At 44.9% G+C, this 22,696-nt stretch overlaps 1 protein-coding gene and 1 long non-coding RNA gene across 7 annotated transcripts in view; one reads left to right on the forward strand and one right to left on the reverse strand.

Moving 5' to 3' along the window:
* CTNNA2 (catenin alpha 2) overlaps nt 1-13,948 on the reverse strand; it is a 790,749-nt gene extending 776,801 nt beyond the window's left edge. For 2 of the 3 annotated variants that reach the window (XM_084626180.1, XM_084626177.1), the window contains exon 1: nt 13,805-13,948. The gene's annotated coding sequence lies outside the window, so the exon portion shown is untranslated. The remainder of the gene's footprint in view (nt 1-13,804) is intronic. The other variant, XM_084626178.1, reaches the window with a different exon arrangement.
* An 89-nt stretch (nt 13,949-14,037) lies between these two features.
* Nucleotides 14,038-20,086, forward strand: LOC311519557. 4 transcript variants are annotated; one of them, XR_014711304.1, is made up of 3 exons: nt 14,038-14,157; nt 18,168-18,381; nt 19,697-20,086. It is a non-coding gene; the product is annotated as an uncharacterized lncRNA (long non-coding RNA). The 4 variants fall into 4 exon arrangements; XR_014711305.1 differs by having other exon boundaries at nt 18,168-18,331; XR_014711306.1 differs by lacking the exon at nt 19,697-20,086 and adding an exon at nt 18,544-19,121 and having other exon boundaries at nt 18,168-18,331.
* Nucleotides 20,087-22,696: the final 2,610 nt, after the last annotated feature.

Below are 22,696 nucleotides of genomic sequence, written 5' to 3' on the forward strand. Positions count from 1 at the left end.
ACCAGCTATTGGAGGTGCTTTCTGTGGACTTGATTCATTGTCACATGAGCATCTTTTAAACTGACACCAGTCCCTAGGATCCAGGAAAGAGATAATAGAATCTAGGGTGACTATGAGAAATGTTATTATTTTTAAGAATTTGTCGAGATGATATAGGTCTCAATTTAATCTGAGACACCCCTGCCCCCTTCAGTTTGAGGATTAAGAAATATTGGGAATAAAACCCCTTCCATCGGAGACCACATGGAACCTCCTCTATGGCTCCAAAGCAAAGGAGCAACGGAACTTCCTGGATAAGGAGTTTTTCATGATAGTGGTCCCTGAAGAGGGACAGGGAGGGAGGGTAGGCAGGAAAGGTAGAAGCAATCTGCAGAGTATATCCCACTTACATAGTTCTCAAGACCCACTTGTCCAAAGTAATCTGGGACCAAGCACTGCAGAAGTGGGACAGATAGTTTGTGAAAGTGAGGAGGTTCGGGTCTGGAGAGATGGAGACTTATGTCGACCTTGACTGGCCCATCAAAACACCAGAGCTGGAGCTGAACAGCAGAAGGGGGAGGCCTATGGTTTCTGCCGAGGAGTGAAATATTGGGGTGTCTGGTGTGGCTGACAGTACTTCCTCATTGCAGCAGGTGTATACAGACCCAAGAACTTCCAGGTGGCGCTAGAGCAGTGCTACTCAAAGTGGTGGTCCGCGGACCGGTGCTGGTCCGTGAGCAAATCGGCTGCCGGTCTGCGCGCACATTGGAAAAAAAAGTTGCCGGTCCCCCACATCAGAAAGCTTGAGAAGCACTGTGTCTAGAGTCCTTAAATCCATGAATCTTGCTGTCTGTCTGGTCCGAGAACAGAGAGGGACCCTTGAATGGCAAGTCCTGTATAGTACTCTGCGCTTCATAGGGAAGACCAGAAGACTGCAGCCAAGATGATCTATACCTTGCCACCACAGAGGCCATGGTTCTAGCAGCCAAGTCTGCTGCGTACAGCCCCACCTGCAGCGAGGTTCTTCCTGCAGTCTGCCCTCATTGACCAGGGAAAATAAGTCCTGCTAGTGTTTTCCAGAAGCAGCTCCTTGAATGTTACCATGGAACCCCACAAATTAAAATTTTGTAGTCCCAACAGAGCCTATTGTTAGCTATACACATCTGCAAATCCCCTTCGAATAAATCTTTCTGACAAAGAAGTCTAGTCTTTTAGTGTCTTTTGACTTGGGGACAGCAACCTGTTGCTCCTATTGTTCTCTCTCAATAGCCACTGCAATGACTAAAGAGCCCAGAGATGAGTGAGTATAAAGGTGTGCAGAGAAGAGTGAGGGGGGATTTGATAGCAACCTTCAACTACCTGAAGGGGGGTTCCAAAGAAGATGGAGCTAGGCTGTCCTCAGTGGTGGCAGATGACAGAACAAAGAGCAACAGTCTCAAGTTGCAGTGGGGGAGGTCTAGGTTGGATATTAGGAAACACTATTTCACTAGGAGGGTGGTGAAGCACTGGAAGGGATTACCTAGGGAGGTGGTGGAGTCTCCATCCGTAGAGGTTTTTAAGGCCCAGCTTGACAAAGCCCTGGCTGGGATGATTTAGTTGGGGTTGGCTTGTTTTGAGCAATGGGTTGGACTAGAGGATCTCCTGGGTCTCTTCCAACCCTAATCTTCTATGGTTCTATGAAAGGTACTCAAACCCACGTGAGGGTACATAGTACTTTCTTTCCACTCTTTTAGAGGTGGGAAGCAAAGAGGATAGAGTCTGCCAGAAGGCTTTTATTGGCTCTAGTATCTCTTCAACTCACAGAGCCATCCTGGAGGGATTTGTCAATGGTAAAATGTCAACCCCGGGAAATGGAGGGCTACCTGACCTCTTTGACCTGTGCACCTAAGTCGGCAGCCACTCTCTTTAATAATGCCTAATAAACTTTAAAATGTAGGGAGGAGGTGGTGAAGTCATGCTGTACAAAACAACCTCCTCTGGAGAGAATGAAGAGGATGCCAAGACTGGAGGGGGAGAATACCTTCTAGCAGCTGTTGCTCCAGTTCTGAAACCTCCTCTTGTTGCTCAGTACTGGGCCAGGTGCGAGACTCTGGGGATGGAGTCTTTCAGTGCAGACTCAGAACTTCTAGATGAGACCACTGAATATGCATAGTGCAGGGAAGATCTGGAAGCTAGGAAAAACCCTAAGGGTTCTACAACAGCCACTGATATGGGGCAGGGCTCCCTTGTCCCAGCCACATTCCTATGGCAGGTCCAATTCAAGGATCATGGTGCTAGGTGGGAAGAGAGGAGTTCTTTGGAGACAGGTGGTTCTTGCTTCGGGGTTCTAATACATAAAATCCCATCTCATAGTCTGATGACAATGATTCTCCTTCCTCTGACCATGGCAGGGCTGATCCAGTCAGTGTTGGAATCCTCTGCCAAGAGCCTGGTGATGGACAGTGTCACACCATCATAGCAGGTTTCTCCTTGGACAGTACTGAGGGGTGCCTGTCTGGGAAGCAAGAAAATGTAGTACTAGAGGTTGAATTGCTGGCACAAGTGATAGCAGTGACAAAGGACTGGATTCCTATAAGTAGACACCAGCACCAGCAGGTAAAGCAGGTTTCTTGCAGCTGCAAACATCTCAGGCATAGTTGACACCAAGATTGTCTCTCACTGTGGTGCCAAAGAAGCTGATGGTGCCACTTCTGGCACCAAGTTCAACAGTGCCTCTTCCAGAGCCAGAGACAACTGTGCCAACTTAGGCACCAAGTTGGAGGAGGAGTGCTTAGATTTCAGGTACACACTACACGACTCCTCCTTGAGCCTCTTACCAGATGTAGAGGGTAGGGCCCTTCCCATGGCCAGTGCCTCTCTGGAAGCTTTGCATTTCTTCCTCAGTATGGACAAGAGAAAACAGAGCCAGGATTCCACTAAAGCTTGAGGTGCACTTCTCACTGAAGCTGCAGCATTTGGCACTGAGTCACACCGGGACAGCTCTGATGGTGGCCTGAGTGTCACTACCGTCAGCAGGGATTTCAGCTTAGCCTCCCTATCCTTCTTCATCCTAGGTTTAAACTCCCTGCAAACCTGGCACTATCCTTGAGGGGTGCTTCCCCCAAGCACTTCTGGCAGCTATTGTGTGGGCTGCTCACTAACATAGGCCTGGAGCAAGAAGCACATGCTTTGAAACCTGGTGACCAGGGCATCCCTCAGTACCACGCATAGAGAAAACCACAAACAGGGCAAACAAGAAGTCAGAAAAACTTTATATAAACACAGCTAAAACATACTATCTTAAGAACACAAAATAATAGACCAACGATATATGTGCACATTATGTTCACAAAGGCTGAGAGAAAGAACTGTTCTGGTATAGAACACAGTTCCAGTGACCATCATGGGTGGTAAGAAGGAACTGAGCAGGGGCTGCGGGACTCTGCCCTTTAATACCTGCTTACAGTGGCGCATGGCAGCCAGGAGAGCTCAAGCCACCCAACAGGTACCACTGAGGAAAAAGTTTTTGATGGCTGAGTATAGTGTGACAAAGCTCTGTCCTTGCCTCCGTGAGTCCCGCATTTCCTGGCAGATTTTGCTAGCCTCAGAGGCTCACTGTGACCCTCTACATAACCCTTCTTTCTCTAGAGACAAGGGTCACAGTCTACAACAGCGCAACTTCCTTCCATAGCTCCTGCCATGCACACCCACCTGACTGACTGGGAGGCTTTTAACTAGTTTCAACCAGCCCCTGATTGGCTTCAGGTGTCCCAATCAACCTAGCATTCTCCCTGCCTTCTGGAAAGTTCTTAATTGGCTCCAGGTGTCTTAATTGACCTGGAGCAGCTTCCATTTCACTTAACCTGGTACCAGGGATTTGTTTAGCCTGGAGCTAATATATCTATCTCCCACTACTTTTCTATAGACATCTGGCCTTGCCCCGTCACAATAGGTATCGTTCAGGACTGAAGACTACGTCTCCCACTAGTGAAAAAGTTTCTTCTGAGACTGTCACTAGAGAGTTTTGTGCACCTGGGAGGTACCTCACCGAGAGCGTGACATGGTTCTGGATACACCAGAGAGGAAGAAATTTCACTCCTTCTCATTTATTTATATAGAAGATGGCCATCACATTGTCCAACATTATCTAGACATGTCAGGACTGTATAAGTGGGAGGAATGCATTGCAGATTACTCACACTGCCTTTAGTTTTAGGAGACTAACGTGCATCCTGACCTCCCAAGGTCAGTGTGATTGCCCATAGGGCTCCCTAGCCTATAAAGGATGTATCAGTGATTATGATTTATTTGGTTATGAATGGAAGAAAAGCAATTCTAGCACACACCTGCTCTGAGTTCATCCACCATACAAGGGAAGCCATGACCAGACAGGAATTGTTACCCTGGTGTTCATGTTGTCTCTGTCATGTTGTCTGAGCAAACAGACCAAAGCTAGGCCTGTAGGAGGTGAAGCCTGGCAAGTGGTGTTACATAACAACACAAGGCCACATGGCAGGGAAAGACAGACTCTGACTGTGGTTCGAAACCTATGGGCGACTTCTTATCAGGCTGTTCTTGGCCAGGGATCTGTCCACATGGAGGTAGGCCTTTGCTGAGTCAAGTCAAGGTCACTCCTAGAAGATTTATGATTTTTCTGGGAGTCAAAGTAGACTTTTCCCTGTTTACGCAGACTCCCAAGGATGCCAGAAGGCGAAGCAAAAATGAAATTGTCAACTGAACTTCCCAGCTAGATAAGTCTGCTAGAAGCCAATTGTCTAGGTATAGAAATACTGCATAGCCACTTCATCTCATGTGAGCCACCACCCCTGAGATGATCTTCATGAAGACCAGGGGTGCTGCTGCCAGCCCAAATGGAACTACTCTGAACTTTCATGATGAGAGCTATGAACCAAATGCAGTTCTCCAGGGAGGAGATTATCAATGCAAACATAACAAAATGGAATTTTGATCTGCAAATAAAAATATTCAGCTGACATATCAAGAATGGGTCTACATCCTCCTTTTTTTCTTGGGGACTATGAAATTTTCGGAGTAGAACCCTTTCCCTTGATGTTGAGGTGGCATTTGCTCGATATCTCCTCATTGGAGGAGAGAGTCCACCTTCTGGTAGAGAATCTCCTCATGAGAGTGGTCCCTACAGAGGGGACAGAAAAGAGGTTTGTGGGGGCGAGTGGAAGGAAATTCAATGGTGTAGCCAGAAAGGATGATATCTAGTACACACTTGTCCTTTTTATTACTCTCCAGTTGTGGGCAAAGTATGATAGTCAGCCACCAAAGGTTAAGGGTGCAGGGAGGGAATGACATAAGTAATGGTATGCAGTTCTTGAGCATCCCATCAAAAGTAACCCCTGGATGGTAGAAGGGGTTGAATGGCTGAGGTAGAGGAGGCTGTATACCTTGGTTTTTGTTTCTTCTGGCATTTGCTTGGCAGCTCATACAGTTTTGATGGTAGAAAGGCTATGGGGGAGAAGGGTTTGGATTATACATTTGTATGTGGTGTTTCTTCTTTAGGGACAGGGTATAAATGCCCAGGGAGCAGAGGGTCGTCCTGGAATCTTTTTAATGAGACTTTAATGTGTGTAGCCAAGTAAAACAGTTAGCCTTCAGAATTGTATTATTGGTTACTATAAACAAGCCAAAAACAACCCATCTTGGTTTTCAGATTATAGACTGAGCCTGCAACACTGGCAGTTTCAAAAATATATCTTCTTTTATCAGAAAAGAGAGAAAACTGATTCTAGAAATCAAGGAGAGTCAGCAAACATGGAACCTCACTGTGAATTTGTGATAGTCATTTTTAGAGTAGTTTGTATTTTAATTCTTAAAAATTAAATAAAAATCCTCAAAAAACAAAGCTTACCCAAATTATTTATAGGATGTGGAGGCTTAAAAATTACAAATACATTTTAAAAGTGAAATGCAGCCAGAATGCAAGATTAGACCTCATAAATATAGATGACAGCAATGACATGTGGAGTGGTGTTAGGAACACAGCACTTGTTCTGCTCTAGATATTGGGCCACAAGCTTTTGCAGAAGACATACAGAAATTTGAGGGCCTGAACTTGGACCTTATCATATAAAAGCCTCTTCCATTCACTTAAAATACAAGTCTAACCATGTATCCTATTATTTTTAAGTCTTCCTGTGTATCCTATTATTTCATATTTCAAAATAATGTAGTTGGAAGTTTTTTAAAGACATTTCTCTTTCTCACCACACACATACACACACTTTTAAAGGAGAAGATACTAGGTGAAAATGTTGCTTTCAGGTGCAAAGATCAGAATTTTGAGTAACTTTTCATTAAAGCTGCTCTGGATTTACACCAATGTAACAATGGAAATTAGCTGACCATTTCTACCAACGTTATGATTAAGTAAACTACCAAGATACAGCAATTTGTGCTCACTTCTTAGTTGTTTACTCTGTAAACAAAGGTAATTAGCATGCTATAGCTCATTTTAAATAAATATATTATTTTTCTAGGTGCTAGATAAACTACAGGTCACAATCTGATCTCATTTATACCACTGCAAATCTGGATTAATTCCACTTACGTCACTGGAGTTATTCTGGATTTACACTGGTGTAAATTAGATCAGAATTTCTCAATGAATATAATTCTATTAGTCAAAACAATCATAATTTTTACTTCCAGGATGTTAACCATGGGCTTTGTCCTCTTTGTACTATTAAACAAAGACTGCAGCTCTTTTATTTTACCTTATAGATTTATGAAAGTCTACATTATACAGCAAAGACCAAGCACAAATTTTAAGGGCTAGACTTACAAGGAAGACTTAGGCATAGCAACACTGAGTGTTGCAATATCCACCTTTTAAACTCCCTGCCACCTCGCAGATTTCACAACCTTAAGTCAGGCACCCAAGCTTCCCATACAATGCACAGGGAGAGTTAGGCACCTAAAAAAGAGATTCACAGAAGCTAGTATGCTGAGTGGGGAGCTGCCAAAGCTAGCCAGTAGAAAATGCTGGAGAGGGGAGAAATGCCTTAGGCCCCACCCCTCAAAAGGGAGTTAGGCACCTAACTCCTGGCCCGAAGGAGGCACTTCCCTCCATTCAAGATTCACAGCCTAAGACAGGTTAGCCTTTTCTTGCCAAAAAACAAGGAGGACAACATAGCACAGCTAAAACTCCCCCTCACCCACCTTGTACTCAATGGTTAGCGCACTCAACACGGATGTGAGAGATCAAGATTCAAATCCCCACTTTGCCTGATTCAGAGCACTGACTTGAACCCAGGTCACCCATATCCCAAGTGAGTGGCCTATATAGAGTCACACTCACTCTCTGGCCCAATGATTATTTAAACACAACAGCTTCAAAAGGAAACATTGAGAGAGGCCTGTCTCAAAATACGCTCATATAGCCTATTGGTTATAGCACTCACCTGGGAGGCAGGAGACCGGAGTTCAATTAGCTACTACAAATTAGAAAAAGAGTGGGGATTTGAACATAAATCTCTCATATCCTGACAAGTGCTGTAAATACTGGGCTAACAGATATAAAGGGGGCAGCAGCACCTCCTCTTTGCTCCCTTTGTGTAGGTTAGGCATGATCAGAGCATGACTACTGGACCGGGCTCTGCAGGCAAGACATTCAGGGAAACATGTAGTTTGAGACTCCTGCCTGGGCTTAGAAATTAGTTCGGCACTGAACTGCTAATCAGTGTCAGAACGTAGGTGGTTTTGCACATACCTAGTAGAAGAAATGTAGGTGCCTACAAGGTTTGGCAGCTGCTGAGCAATGGTTTTGTGAATGCCAGTGGCATCTACAGTGGCCACTAGGAGTTGAAATCTTCTTTGTGAATCTAGCCTTAAGTGTTAACATTGACCCCAATTCTGTAATTCTCTATGTGCAGGTGCACCATTGTACTCACATGGAGCCCTGCTGATTCATCTGGGCTCTATATGGGTATAGCTGTGCGCACATAAACAAAGAATTGCAGAATTGGGGCCATTGTCAGTAATGGACAACTCAACACAGCACAAACTTGATAATTTAAAGCAGAAAAAGAGGTTGTTCAGCAAACACTCAAGGGCAAAAGATATTTCATCACAGGAAACACTGCCTGTGTTGCACATCTATTTACATAATTTGTAAGATTACAAGCTATGTGGACTCAAAAGTCCTAAACCGACATTAAAATAAAAATAACATCTTATCCTAACTGAAACAGAAAATACCAAAATCTCTTTTCCAGAAGCAGCCAAGTATATATAAAATCTCATCAGACAAATATGTCTCCTCAAACTATTCAAGCAAGTTAGAACTGCAAATAATTTTTGCACTTCTTCTCAATAGGTTTTCTTGCATGCATACTTGTTAATATGATTCCTTTGGAAAGGGCACAATTACTACTACTGTAGTTTAACAATATTTTCTTCTGGATTGAACTCACTGATCTATTGTTAATATAAAGCTCTTGGAATTGCTTCAACCATGACATGTCACTTGCTACTAATTTAAATCTAGTTACAACAAACATTCCACAAGAAAAATACCTAACAATGTAACAGAAAATAAAATCTTAATATCAAAAAGAGAAATAAATTAAAAAGAGGTATATTTATATATACCATAAGTATGTGATTCTAACTGAAAAGTTACATATTAAAGACATTTTCCCTTTGGTCTTTTCTATTTTGATACATTAAGCTCTCTAGTCAAAGCCGTTTTCTTAAAGTGATAAGCAAGTATGGTAAAAGCTATCACACGATGGATTCAGCTTCACTCAGACTCTGAATGAGAAAGTGTTGTCAACGGGTCCATTTTTGTAGGAGAAGCGCTGAAATTGAGAAGTTTAATGGCCTCCTTATGTCCTGAAGGGACATTAATGTAAATTGATACATATTTCCCCACACACGGATTCAAGGCAATATAGAAAAGATGGCTTACTAGTAAACAATAAGGTATTTTTAAAATATTTTAAAGTCTATTATTTATTAACATCATGAACAAATTAATCATTTCAGGTAAAATTTTCAAAAGCGCTTGAGACTTAGAAGCCTAAGTCTCATTTTCAAAAGTGACTGAGGCATTTCAGAGTTTAAGTTTCATTAAAAGGGACAGATGCTAAGTCACTTGAAAATTATGTCACCCATTTACAAAGTGTCCCCCATCGCCATCTTCAAATGCATTCTAAGCCTTTTGCAGCATATAAACACGATTAAGAAACCCAAATATAAAGACAAAGAGAAGAGGGGAGGAAAGGAGAGAAGTTATACCTAACTTAATCATTCCAACCCCGTTTACAATAGCAACTGACTCCCAAAAGAGCCTACACTGTCTATTAGTTAATACTTATAAAACACTTTGAATATGTAAAGCACTATATAACTGCCAATTATTATTCTTTCCTACCTCTCAAACAAAAACCAGGTGATGTAATCTTACTGAATATTTTATGGGATTCAACCTTACTAGAAGTGATCAATTCTCATTAAATCTTGAAAAATTGGTCCAGTCTCTGTAACAATGCTGAAACAGGAGGAGGAGGGGGTTGCATGAGGGGGTGTTTGGATTTTTCCTTCTTTCAATGATCCAACCAGCAGACCAAATTCAGTGATGAATCCTGGTCACATGCCACCTGAGGCACATTGTGCATACACTAAGAACACCAGTACAGGGGAAACTGTGACTGATAACTGCAGCTGGTCAAAAATTTTCAAACAGGAATTGATAGATTTCTTTGTAATGTTACAAAAAGCTTTGAAGCATTTCATGTTGATAATATAATATTAAAGTCTAAAAGCACCACTTCTACAAGGTTGTTCAATAGTTCTAAAATAATTTTGGGTGGAATTTCCATTTTTAAAGAAATTTGAAAATTTCATCTTTTCATTCCTATTTGGGACAAAAAGACATTTTAAGTGTCGGTCTTTCCTGTAGAATGGAAATTCTAAGTTTCAACTAGCTGTACAGATAAAAGTTAACAGCCACAGTTCAGTTTCCTAGAGTAGTTGGATTTTAATGGTTTAACCCTGTCCTCAACCTATCTATTCACTCCAGAGTTTACCAGAATGCCGCATTTATAATGAAATGGGCGAGTTATTGGAGAAAAATCTGTAGGACATCTCGTGTCAGGAGAGACCTGTGTTTTATTATTGACTCACCGACTGACTCACATTATGAACTTGAATAAATCACTTAACCGGATTGTGTTGTAGTTTCCTGTTCTGCAAGATTGATTCAAGACCTCATATTTGTGAAGCACTTTGAGTCCCCATGACAAGAGATTCAATACAAGCATAAAGTACTGTTTTGATTTTTAAAAGAATTCTTGATGGCACAGCAACAAAAATGTTTAACAAAAAGAGTTCTGGTTATGGAATTTATTAGGAAACAGTGAACTATCCCACTTGAATAATCATTGTTAGCTGTCCCTCACCATTCAATTTTTTAAAAACTTGTGATATGGCTTAATTAATATTTCGTGTTTCAGTAAGTATCACACACATTTTCTACAACGTGGCAACAAACATTTCTACATTCTCTAGTAAGGAGGTAAAATACTTCAAATATTGTGAAAACCAAATAAAACAATACTGCACTATTTTTAAAAAAAATAAGGAATTATAATACAGTTGTTGTCACCACGGGTGCTCTGGAACAATTAAGTTAGCTGTCAATTCCATCCTGTTAATGAGCCAAGTCTTCCTTTCTCTTCTTAGTAGAATCAAGTCTTAATCACATTTTCTACAATCGTGTGAAGAACAGATCTGTCCCATCTACACTAGCAGTTAAATCATGTTCACCAGCGTTCAAGGGCACCCTTTGCTAACAACTCTTATCGGCAAGGGGCAATTTTCTGGTGTAGATAAGGCACTAGAGTCCCAAAGCCAGGGTTTTTGGTGCTTTGCTTTAGAAAGCAAACGCCACAAACGAATTGGTGATTTGGGTAACCTTCAGTTTCAATAAAGCCCTAGTGTAGTGAAAGTACTTTAGTGAAGTTCTATTAAAGGTTTGTGTCTGAGCAATTGCCAAATAATTAAGGCACACACATAGATAAGTACTGAAAAAAAGTTTATTTTGGCTAATGACTATGAAGATAGACAGTGGTAATTGCTGAAATGTATTGTGTATCTTTATTTATACCTTATAATTGAAGAACATAGACCTTAAATGATGTTAGTCATCAAGCTGAGCACTTAACTAATCTATATAAACATGCGTTTATCACTGTTACCCTTATTCTTCCTCACCCAATCATTTATTTTGTCACATCCTCTTGTATCTTCTTTTACATCAGATTGCAAGCTCTTTGGGAGAAGAACTGTGTCTTCTTCTATGTCTGTACAGAGCCAGTACAATAGAGCCCCAAACCTGATTAGGTTCCACACTGCTACTATAATACAAATAATTTTATATTAGTTTAATATTGGCATTCTTTGTTAACATTACTTACTATATTTATTGTTTCTATCCTTTGTTTTGGGTTACAAATCCTAGCATAAATAGAGCTCTTCTGTTTTGTTATGCTTTTGGAGGGCTATTTGTAAACAAAGGATACAGAAAAGGAACAAATAGCTTGCCCTTCTTTGGCTAGCACTTCAGAGTCCACACTGCCCTGAAAACTAACCATCTGAGTGGCCGGGGCAGTATACAGAGAAAATTTTTCCAAACCCACTGATACAGATAGTGTACAGTACCTATAGAAGACTGTCATGACAAACACTATTTGGCACAAAAGATAATTAAGTAACTCTAGTAATTAAAAGTGGCTCTGTGGCATTTCAGCGGTACCCACACATTTTCAATGTTAACATGACATAAGGAACCCCCAAAACATACATAAATTAAGGTTAATTCCACCTCGGAGTTCCAGTGATATTGACAAGGTAGTAGAGCTGCACTCTTGTGGCTTATGTCGTCACCAGAACCCATTAATGGAATTACAGTCTCATTATGTACAGTTGGGGGTACATTATTCCTCTAACAGTCCCTAAATACTGTTACATGATTGACTGCAACATTTCTTCTACCCAAGTCAATGCTTGTGCATTTCTAGGAGGAATTCTGTTAATTTCTATGATTTTTTATGCCCCCAGTTGGGGGAGGGGGTGGAGGGAGAGAAGAGAGCTACAAAACTATAACATTAACCATGAAATTTGAAATGAAAAAAATCAAATACATTTTAATAGTTAGCTACAGAGCCAATAAAGTCTGTCGTTCTCATCAGGAATATCACTAGATTTAAGTCTATTCCTTACTTTTTCACCCTCCGCTCCAAAATACACAACTATATTTGCAGTAATCTTGACAAGTTACATAATCTTAATGTTCTCAAGGAATATATGCCAAAATATGGTACAGTTTGAAGGTTTTTACATTCCTTTGACTGATAAGAGTTTTGCATTGCTAGCTATAGTATCTTTTTATTTCCAAAATAACAAGAATGCTGGAACACATTCATCCTGACAGAGTATAAATAAACTTCTTATAGCTCAATAAATGGATGTTTGAAAAAGAGGAGGAAAAAAAATAAAATTGCCTGGAATACAGTACCTATCACACAAATGCTTTATATATCTTTGTATTGAAGCTGAAGAGAGAAAAGGCAGCGTTCACATAAAGCATTTCTTAAAAATGCCTGACCAGCACCTTAAAAAGAAACAAGAAATTTACACCCCCAATGTGTCACGAGATAATATAACCCACCCACCCATCAAGAAGCAGGTGCATGCTACATATTACCCTTACAAGTTTCTTTTAAACACCCTCTCTGTTTTGCATAACAACATTTTAAAAACATGTTCACTGTGCACACCACAAAACACAGCCCTTCAAAGAAGCAAACAAAGCAACAAAAATCACACCTCTACGTACCAAGTACCACCCTGTTTATACACCCCATGTTTAGCGGAATCTGCTCCTAATCCAAAACCCAGCTATGTCCCATAGCGTAAAACACTTTGTCACTTCCCACCCCTAATTATCCAAACCCCATTCATCTGAATGTTTTTGACATCCCCAGAACATTGTGGATAAAGACAAGGTTGCACTGTACATATTAAAAACTTTAGTTCTTTGCCCCTCACCAAATGCTTTGACAGGACTAAGGACCTTTCAGGATGGATTCCAAATCAAATATTAAGCGGGTGGTTTGAAATATAGTAGAAATTGGAAGAGGCCTAAAGGGAAAGGGTGTAAAAAAGCTGCTTTCTCCACACTAGCCTCCCCCCTCCCCTTTCCTGGTGGCTTCTTACTGAGACAATCAGAGCAGCAGCAGAGAAAGGCTGTAAATTAGAGACACAGGGTGGATGGCTAAAAAGCCCTCTGATGCCTGAAGAAAGGGGAATTTAAAAAATGAATAAAGAGAGGGAGACAATGAAAAGAACAGAGAGCTAGAAGCACCTCCAAGGGATGGCAGGGGGGAAAAGAAAGGACCCAAGCCACCTCTGACCCTTTTCCTTCCCTTCCTAAATATAATCCTCCGCTTCCCACCATCCACGCCGCACAAAATGACCATTAATTCAAGTCCATCCTTGAAAGGGGGGGGGGGGTATCTCTGCCTGTGCCTGTCTGATCCTCTCTCCCCCCCCGGGGGCGAGCATTACGACCGCATTAAAAATCGGGAGAGAATTGTGGTTCCTTCTGGTGGGTGCCAAATGGGGACCAGGGGAGAAGGCGCCGGGGTGGGAGGGGAAGGAGAGAAGAAAGGAGAGGAGAAGGGGAGCCGGGGAGAACAGGGAGCGAGGCAGGGTGAGGGGAAGGCAGCAGGGCGAAGGAAAAGGGGGACGAAGGGAAGGAGCCCGGGGATGGGGGGCGAAGGAAAGGGAAGATGCTTTGCCCTGGCCTCACCTCAGCTGGGTGGGTGGGGATGGGCGAGCCCCTCGCCTCCTGCTTCTCCCCGGCAGCGACGGTCCCTAACGGGCCAGGGGTGCGGTGCGGCTCCCCTCACACAGCGCCGGGTCCCCGCCTCCTGCTGCCCGAGCCGCGCTCGCTGGGCTCTGAGGGAGCCGGGAGCCGCCGCCGCCGCCGCGAGGCTCTGAGCAGCCGCCGCTAGGGGAGGAGGCAGCGCGCCTGCGCCGCCGCCCGGGCGGGGAGACTGGAGGAGCCGGCGGCGGCTCCAGTACCCGGGGAGGGGGAGTCCGGTCCCGGCCCGGCTGCCTGAGAGCGGCGCGGGGCACGGGCCGCCTCAGTGCGCAGGTGCGGTGAGTATGGAAACCGCGTTACCAAGGGCCGGGCGCCGGGGCGGGGAGGGGGCCGCCACAGAGCGGCCGGGGAACGGGCCTGGGATGGGCAGCGGCCGGGCACGAGGGGTCCAGGGCAGAGCCAGCGGCCGGGCCCGGGGGGGTCACAGGGCAGAGCTAGCAGCTGGGCACGGGGGGTCACAGGGCAGAGCCAGCAGCTGGGCACGGGGGGGTCACAGGGCAGAGCCAGCAGCCGGGTCCGGGGGTCATGGCGCGGGGCAGAGCCAGCAGCCGGGCCCGGGGGGGGGGTCACAGGGCAGAGCCAGCAGCTGAGCACGGGGGGGGGGGTCACAGGGCAGAGCCAGCAGCCGGGCACGGGGGGGGTCACAGGGCAGAGCCAGCAGCCGAGCACGGGGGGGGGGTCACAGGGCAGAGCCAGCAGCTGGGCACGGGGGGGGGGGTTGGGGGGTCCAGGGCAGAGCCAGCAGCCGGGTCCGGGGGTCATGGCGCGGGGCAGAGCCAGCAGCCGGGCCCGGGGGGGGGGTCACAGGGCAGAGCCAGCAGCTGAGCACGGGGGGGGGGGTCACAGGGCAGAGCCAGCAGCCGGGCACGGGGGGGGGGGTCACAGGGCAGAGCCAGCAGCTGAGCACGGGGGGGGGGGTCACAGGGCAGAGCCAGCAGCCGGGCACGGGGGGGTCACAGGGCAGAGCCAGCAGCCCGAGCACGGGGGGGGGGGTCACAGGGCAGAGCCAGCAGCTGAGCACGGGGGGGGGTCACAGGGCAGAGCCAGCAGCCGGGTCCGGGGGTCATGGCGCGGGGCAGAGCCAGCAGCCGGCCACGGGGGGGGGGTCACAGGGCAGAGCCAGCAGCCGAGCACGGGGGAGGTCACAGGGCAGAGCCAGCAGCTGGGCACGGGGCGGGGTTGGGGGGTCCAGGGCAGAGCCAGCAGCCGAGCACGGGGGGTCCAGGGCAGAGCCAGCAGCCGGGCATGGGGGTCGCAGCGCAGGGCAGAGCCAGCAGCCAGCCCCGGGGTGGGGTCACAGGGCAGAGCCAGCAGCTGAGCACGGGGGAGGTCACAGGGCAGAGCCAGCAGCTGAGCACGGGGGTCCAGGGCAGAGCCAGCAGCCAGGCACGGGGGTCACAGGGCAGAGCCAGCAGCTGGGCCCAGGGGGACAGAGCCGACTGCTGGGCATGGGGTGTGGGGCACAATGCGGGCCAGATCCGGCTGCTGGGCATGTGGGGGGCACAGTGCAGAGCACAGCCAACTGCTGTGTGGCAGGGCTAGCAACTGGGCGAGGAGGGAGGGCTGGGTGAGCAGCTTGGCATGTGCAGGGGAAGACAAGGTAGGGCCAGCAGCTGGGCATGGGTAGAGCGCAGTGTGGGGCAGGGCCAGTAGCTGGGTATGGGTGGGCACAGTGTGGGGCAGGGTTTGCAGCTAGACACGGGGGAGCACTGGGGCACAGGGCCAGCTATGGGGCACAGGGGTACTGTGTAAGGCAGGGGTAGGGCCAGCACTTGGGCAAAGTGTGGGGCATAGCCAGCAGCTGGACACGGGGCCAGTGCGGGGCATGGCCAGAAGCTGAGCATGGGGGTACAGTAGCTGGGTACAGGGGGCACAGTGTGGGGCAGGGGCAGTAGCTGGGCACAGTGGGGCAGGGGTAGTAGCTGGGTACAGGAGGTACAGTGCCAGGCTGGGCAGTAGCTAGGCACAGTGCTGGACAAGGACAATATGGGGTACAGAGCTGGGACAGAAAGGGAGATGGGGTTCATGGTTTAGGGCAATGGGATGGGCACAGGACTAAGGCATTAACAGCTGGCCACTGGGTGGAGCTCAAGTACAGGGTCCGGATAGCAGTGGGCAGGGTTACCATGGGAATGGAAAAGGTAGCAGCAGGCACAGAGCAAGAAAGACAGGAGTGCTGATGGGGCAGGGTAGCATTAGAGGATATAGCACTGGATCATATGGGGTGCAAGATACAGTGGTCAAGGGTGGATCATGCCAGTCTGACAGAGAGAGAGCCACAGATGGCATGAGGCAATCACCTCAGCACAATGATAGGCTCTCTCATTTATTCAGATTTTGGTCTCATACACACACCTAGGGTGCCCAGTTGGTCTGGGGCATAGCAAATGGTAGCAGGCATAGGAGGGATGTGATATGAAGAGAAGTAATCTTCCTGGAGTTTTAAGTGTGTGTGTAAATTAAGCCCACCTTTCAAGATCCCATAAGTTTTAAGTATAGTAATGGGAGAGGCCAGGAGACCAACATCCAAAAATAAGGCAACTTGTTACTAATGTGTTGCTGACAATTTAGATTGCTGAAATGACACCCCTCTGAGCAGGGTCCTAGAGCCAAGCTTCAGCCTGACTCTAGAAGTCTGCACAGCAATGAAACAGCCGCGCAGTCCGAGCCCGAGTTGGCTGGCATGGACCAGCTCTGGGTTTTTCTTTGCTGTGTAGACATACCCTCTGTGTCTTCTAGTCTTGGAGCAGGAGGATATCTTGTTATGTGTCTTGTACAACTCCAGAATTCAGGTCTTACATATCTCTGCCAAATCCCCACAAGCCCCATTCACACCTTTTTGCGCTGGTCTTATTCCATGACACTTCCTCACATCCTCAGTTTCAACTGTGATACCAGCCTCACCACACTATTTGGTCCTTACAGATGGAACACCTTCACTGAGCTGGTTCACAAGACTATACTTCTCTGTAAACGACACCCCCTTCGGGCCTGGGGTGACTCTGCAGGCATCTTCCTCAGTTTCCCCAGAATAATGTGGTCACAGTCTTTGAAACAATATTCCCCTTCTGCTGAGGTCTAATTCAGTATCATTCATCTCCTACAAAGGCTTCTTTCTGCCCACCCCCTCAGATTTAAAAGTCCTCCATCTTGGGACTGTGGCTTTAAAATTCTGGCCTTCCTTGAGCTGTAACTCACCCTTGAAGGCTAGGGTCTCTCAGTCCCTCCTTCCTGGGGCTGTGTGCTGGCTGACATCTATTGTTCAGCAGCTCCTTACCCCTCAGATCTAGGCATGGACCGAGTTAGTCACATGACCGAAATCATTTTCCCACCTGGGGAGGCAAGTTAGGCTTGTCACAGTTGGATTGGGGCCCATCTCCCCAAAAAGGCCAGCTACCCTATGTAACTCTCCCTATCTACGTCTCTCTTGGAGACCCCACCCCCAGCACAATGCCAGCAGGAAACTAGCTAATTATATCAAGATATGGGAGAGTCTACATTGGTGTTCCCTCTGACTTTTGTTTTTAAGTGCATGCAGAATGACCGGCTGAGTTCAAGTTTAATACTTATGAGTGCAGTCCCTTCAACCTCATTCACCTTGTTGTTGTTCTCATTCCATCTCATTCGTTCTCATTCCACAAATTCCATCCAGCTATTGTCATTCGCTCTCTCTCTCAATCCATCTTCCATTCTTATTCACTCCATCTCAGTCATTCACTCACTCTTTTCACATTCTCTCCCAATCTGATTCTATTCTCTCCTCTTCTCCCCTATCTCACATTCTCTCAGTCCATCTCTCTCTCTCTGTCTTCCCCATTATTCCTCCTCCTCACCCAAATCAGTAACTGCTGTCCCTGTCTCTTCCTCTCAACCATATACTGCTACCTCCCCATTCGAAAATCATGCAGTGCCTTCAACCCCCAAATCAATGGCTTCTGCTCCTCAGGCCAAGATGGGCCCTGTTGCTGCTGCTCACTTGGGCAGCAGGAGGCCCTCATCTTGGGACATAGGTAAGGATACCTAGATTTTCATCTCCCCCTTCCTTTTTTCAGGCTTAAAAAGGGGGAGGGCAGATCTGCAGAAGTCTTCACGCCCCATCAGCCATAGAGGATGGTCACAAGGATCTTCAATCTCTTTCCAATATTCAATGCTGGGAGAGGGGTTGTTTCCAGTCTTCTCTTCCTCCCATTCCCATGTCTGAGGAGATAGCTTCCCTCCCTTGGCTTGGGAATAAGGAAACTGCAGATTTCAGGGCTAAGTAGGGATCTTAATTCTGCCTTCCCCCTAGCCAAGAGCAGCAGAAGTGGCCATGGAAGAGGCAGCAGAAGGGAGAACCCAGAGCACGCTTGCCAGGAGTCAGTACCAGGAGGAAATGGGAGATCCTGGAGGCAGATGCCATCCTAGGGAAGAAGTTCCCCCACACACCATGCCCATGAGCTATGCAGCTTATGGGTAATCTTGGTCTACATCCCTAACGAATGAAAACATATTATCAAAACAATGTATATATACCTCCTACCCCTGTCCTTCATATGTCTGTGTTTATTCAGTCTTTTAGTTTGTGAGATCTTCAGGGTAGGGACTGCACCTTATTTTATATTTGTAAATATATCTAACACATGGTGGGGGCTAATATTGGTAATTTTCCTTTCTCTCTACCCCAGACAGAATCCCTGCATGTTAATGAATCTGAGGATGAGGCATCTTTAACTAGCACCTCTCAAGATGCACTTGCCCCGGACCTGCCATGTGCTGAAAACAGTCCATGAGGGTTTTTAAGGACCTTAGTAGGAAGAAGACTATAGATGTTTCTGGATTCAATTCAGGCTTTGATGAATCATGAAGATAACAGAATGTTAGTTTTCTGGAGAGGCAGGAGGCTAAAAACAAAGGGAGGAGAAAGATCAAAGAAGAGATTAAAATAAGGAGTCCTTGGAAGCCCTCATGGGCTGTTTTCAGCAAATGATTGGAGAAGATAGAGGCCTAAAACAGGAGGTGGAGTTAATTTGAGACAGACTAATGAGATGCAAAATATAATGATATTAGTATCATTTAGATTGAGTAAATGGGCCAAAGACGTTAACATAACACAGTCTGGCATTAAACAGTGTTAAACAAAGTTCAGGTTTTGATATATGGAGACTTTAGGCTGCTTAGTAGCATGGCAAACACACTATGAAATTCATGCCAAAGACTATCAATTTATTGACTGAAACGCACAAAAGGAAAAGAATAAAATGAGGTAAAGAGCATTGAAACAAACTGATTCTTTATGCAAAACAAACTTAATCAAAACTTAACAAAGTTCCTTTTTGTAGATAGTGTATATTGATTAAAGTCTCTTATTCAGACAAAAAGTTCTGCCTGAGGAGGAAGAAAGGGTTAGTTCAATTCTGAATCCCTTTCCTGCTTCAGACAAAAGAGACAGACACAGAAGGGAAAGAAGAGGTAGGATAGTAAAGATGCAGGAAATACAGCTGTGATGCTGGCAGGCCTGTTTCCAGCTAATGCCGAAGTCCCCATGTCTCAAGTGAACACTGACAAATACATAGCTGGAATCAGTCTGGCTCACCTGTCTGTCAGTATTGTTAAATAGGTATCGGCATTATGATAATGTATTTAGTCTTTATTGAATGCTTGTGAGTTGCTGCATGCATTAATCTCATTTATAACATCAGTATCCCTTATTGTAAGGTGTGGTTTGAGTGATTGCATTGTGAGCCTCTGTGACTGTGTACGTCACCAGACAGGAGAGACATACATTAATTAGTATGAAGGGATGATAAGCAACAGAAAGTGTTACATCCTTCCAAACAGGTAATCTGCATCAACACCAGACAGACTATTGTGGGATGTTGTAGTTCTGCTCTCCTGCCCTCCAACCCCAAAGATGAATCATGCAAGAGGATTCCTCCTATCAGCTGAGTTTGCAGTTCAGAGCACATGGCAGGAGAGGGATAGAAACCTCAAACAAGAGGAACTAAGGAGCTCTATACTGCTTGCAATCTGGGGGGTAAGCAAGAGATATCCAGCTGTTTAGACTGGCTTAGCCCTAAAGGATATATGGAACTTGTTGGCTATAGAAGCTTCTATTACCTTTTCAAACTTAATATTGTAACTCATTTGTGAATCTATGTTTACCTGCTTTAACCTTGTAAATAACTCTCTTGTTTTCTTTTCCTATTTAATAAACCTTCATACAGTTTATTATATGATTGGCTACAAATGTTGTCTTTTGTATGAAAGCTAAGGTGTAACTGACCTGGGATGAGTGACTGGTCTTTTGGGACTGGGAGTAACCTGAATATTGCCATGATTCTTGGTGTAAGGCACCATCTTTCACAAAGGTATACTCACTGGGGTGGCAGCATACAGAATATCCACCAGGACTGCATGTAGCACCATGTTTAGGCTGTTATTGTGCCTGAGGAGTTTACACTTGATAATTGGTTGGTGACATCTAAGTATAGATCTCCCAACCAATTTGAGGTTTGTGCCCTACTTCCTAACAGTCTGCCCTGAGGGTGACACTTACGTTCTTGAGTCACTGTTGGAAGCATTACAACAGCTTTGTTGATGTTCTCAGGATATAGCGCAGCTGGTCAGCCATGAATGGATGCTTTGGGCTGGCATGTTGGCCTGTTGCTCTGGACCCAAGCTCACCTTCCTGTTCTTCACTGGAGTTTCTCAGGCCAGCAGAGCTGGATGGGCATCTCATATCGCTGTGCTGGTGACCTGCAGTGGATTTCAGAATCAGGTGAAAAGCCACGAGAAAGAGAGAGACCAGGAGAAAAATGAGGGGTAGAAAGGAGCACATGAGGGAAGGGAAGACTGAACAAGTTCTCACAGGTATCAAGTTTGGGTCCTTGCTGGTGCAGTGATGATGGTCAAGTGTCCCCACTGGAGTATCAAGTTCTGGTGTCACAGCAACAATCCTTCCACTGCAGCTATGGTAAGGGTAAAATTTCCTTTCTTCCCCACCCAAGTCTCTTTCTAAGTAACCCAAAAAGGCCATGAATGAAATAATCCATCCTCTCATTATTTGTCCACCAACTAGGCCTAATTTCTGACACACCAATTTTGGCTGTGCTCTGCTCCATTTGTTTACCAGTCATAATCTTAACACAGTCCTGAAGTGGTATCAGTAGACCTTTTCTGTTTAAATTAATTCAGTCTCTGTCTCTTTAGACCTTTTCTTAAACAGTTCTATATAACAGATTATTGTGACAGACCTGGAAGAGCAATAGGGACTTTTCCCTGGGTCGGTAAATCACTAGATGTTGTTTCAAAAATACTATTTGCAATGGAGGAATTTATTTCTCTCCTTTAGGATATTATCTGGTTTGAAACTACTATTATTCCTCCCTCTTCTTTTATCACTGTTAACTGTTTCATAAAAATGGAAACAATATTACCACTGGCTACCAAAAACTGAGATAATTTGTTAAGTATTATTTGTAACCTAATGATGGTAGCATTTCTGTTCCTTCAAAGAAAACACTTGAGAGCAAGTCTTTCAGCCACAAGAAACCAACTGACTGTTCCTAACTGTTATTTCCAACTGTCATGGAACTATCCAGTACTAAATTCTGTTCCTTGCATTAAAGAAGCATCATCCCACTCCTCATGCTGTTTGATTACCAGGGGTGAGGAAAAAATCACTCTATTGTACCTAGATGAAATGCACATTTTTTTACACAGTACATAATTAACCTGTGGAACTCAGTGGCATAAGATAATCATTGAGTCCAAGAGTTTAGCAGGATTAAACATTTTTAAGGAAAATGAGAACATTCACAGTTACATTAGGATAAAAAAGCATAGAAACCCACATGTTTCAGGGCATAAGTCACCTACTGCTGGGGATTGGGAAGAAGCATCCCTTGGGGTCAAGTTAATGCATTGCACAGATTCTCGCACTTCTCATTGTAAGTGAGAGAGTATTGAGTAAATAGATGACTGGTCTGATCAGGTATGGCAATTCATATGTTCTGAAACGTGGTTCCATCAGGATCATAACAGTATTTTAAACATATCGCCAAATTTAAACAATTTGGGAACATGTTTAAAACAAACTTAAGTCCAGTCTTGGCATCATGAGGAAACTGTTTCAGCCATTTAGGGGAATTCCTGTGTTGTATTCAGGTCCCTCAGCAAGATTAATCTGTAGTGCAGAATTTAAAATTATTTAAAAATTAGTATGGAGTTAAATTTACATATGAGATTTTTTTTTAATTTGATGTTGGCAGATCAATTACTGTGTGCAGTTCTCCTCTTCTAGTAAGTTGCTAAATATAAATGTTGACCATCCTCATGCACTGCCCAACCGGTTGCACTATATGATTCATTCAAGGGCCATGTGGAAATAATAGTATGGGATAACGTAATTAAAGATTACATAATTAAAGCGTAAAGGGCAAAATTAAGGTTGCCTGCACAGTGTTAACTTTGGTGTTTCTTGACTTTTGAGTGCTTAACTGTACAACTTTAATGTTCTTTGAATATATTTTGAAATAAATGTCCTTCTCTTCCTATCCCTCCTCCTCCCGAAAATCTATAGACAAAAAAAGTTCCATAATGTGGTGGAACAGAGCTTTTATGAATAGGGACAGTCTTAAGTATGTGTTTAAGTACTTTGCTGAATCAGGCTCTGAGTGTTTTCTTTTGTGCACCGGGGACCTAATTCTACAACCCCCACTCACTATGAGTAGCATTTACCTACAAGAATAGTCCTACTGAAATGAATGGTACTGCTAGTACGATTAAGTGTTGGAGAATTAATGCAGGGTTCTCTGTACCTTCAAAGATGTTGTGGTG

The sequence above is a fragment of the Lepidochelys olivacea genome, assembly GCF_965140295.1.
Source record: "Lepidochelys olivacea isolate rLepOli2 genome assembly, chromosome: 4".
Lineage (NCBI taxonomy): Eukaryota > Metazoa > Chordata > Testudines > Cheloniidae > Lepidochelys > Lepidochelys olivacea.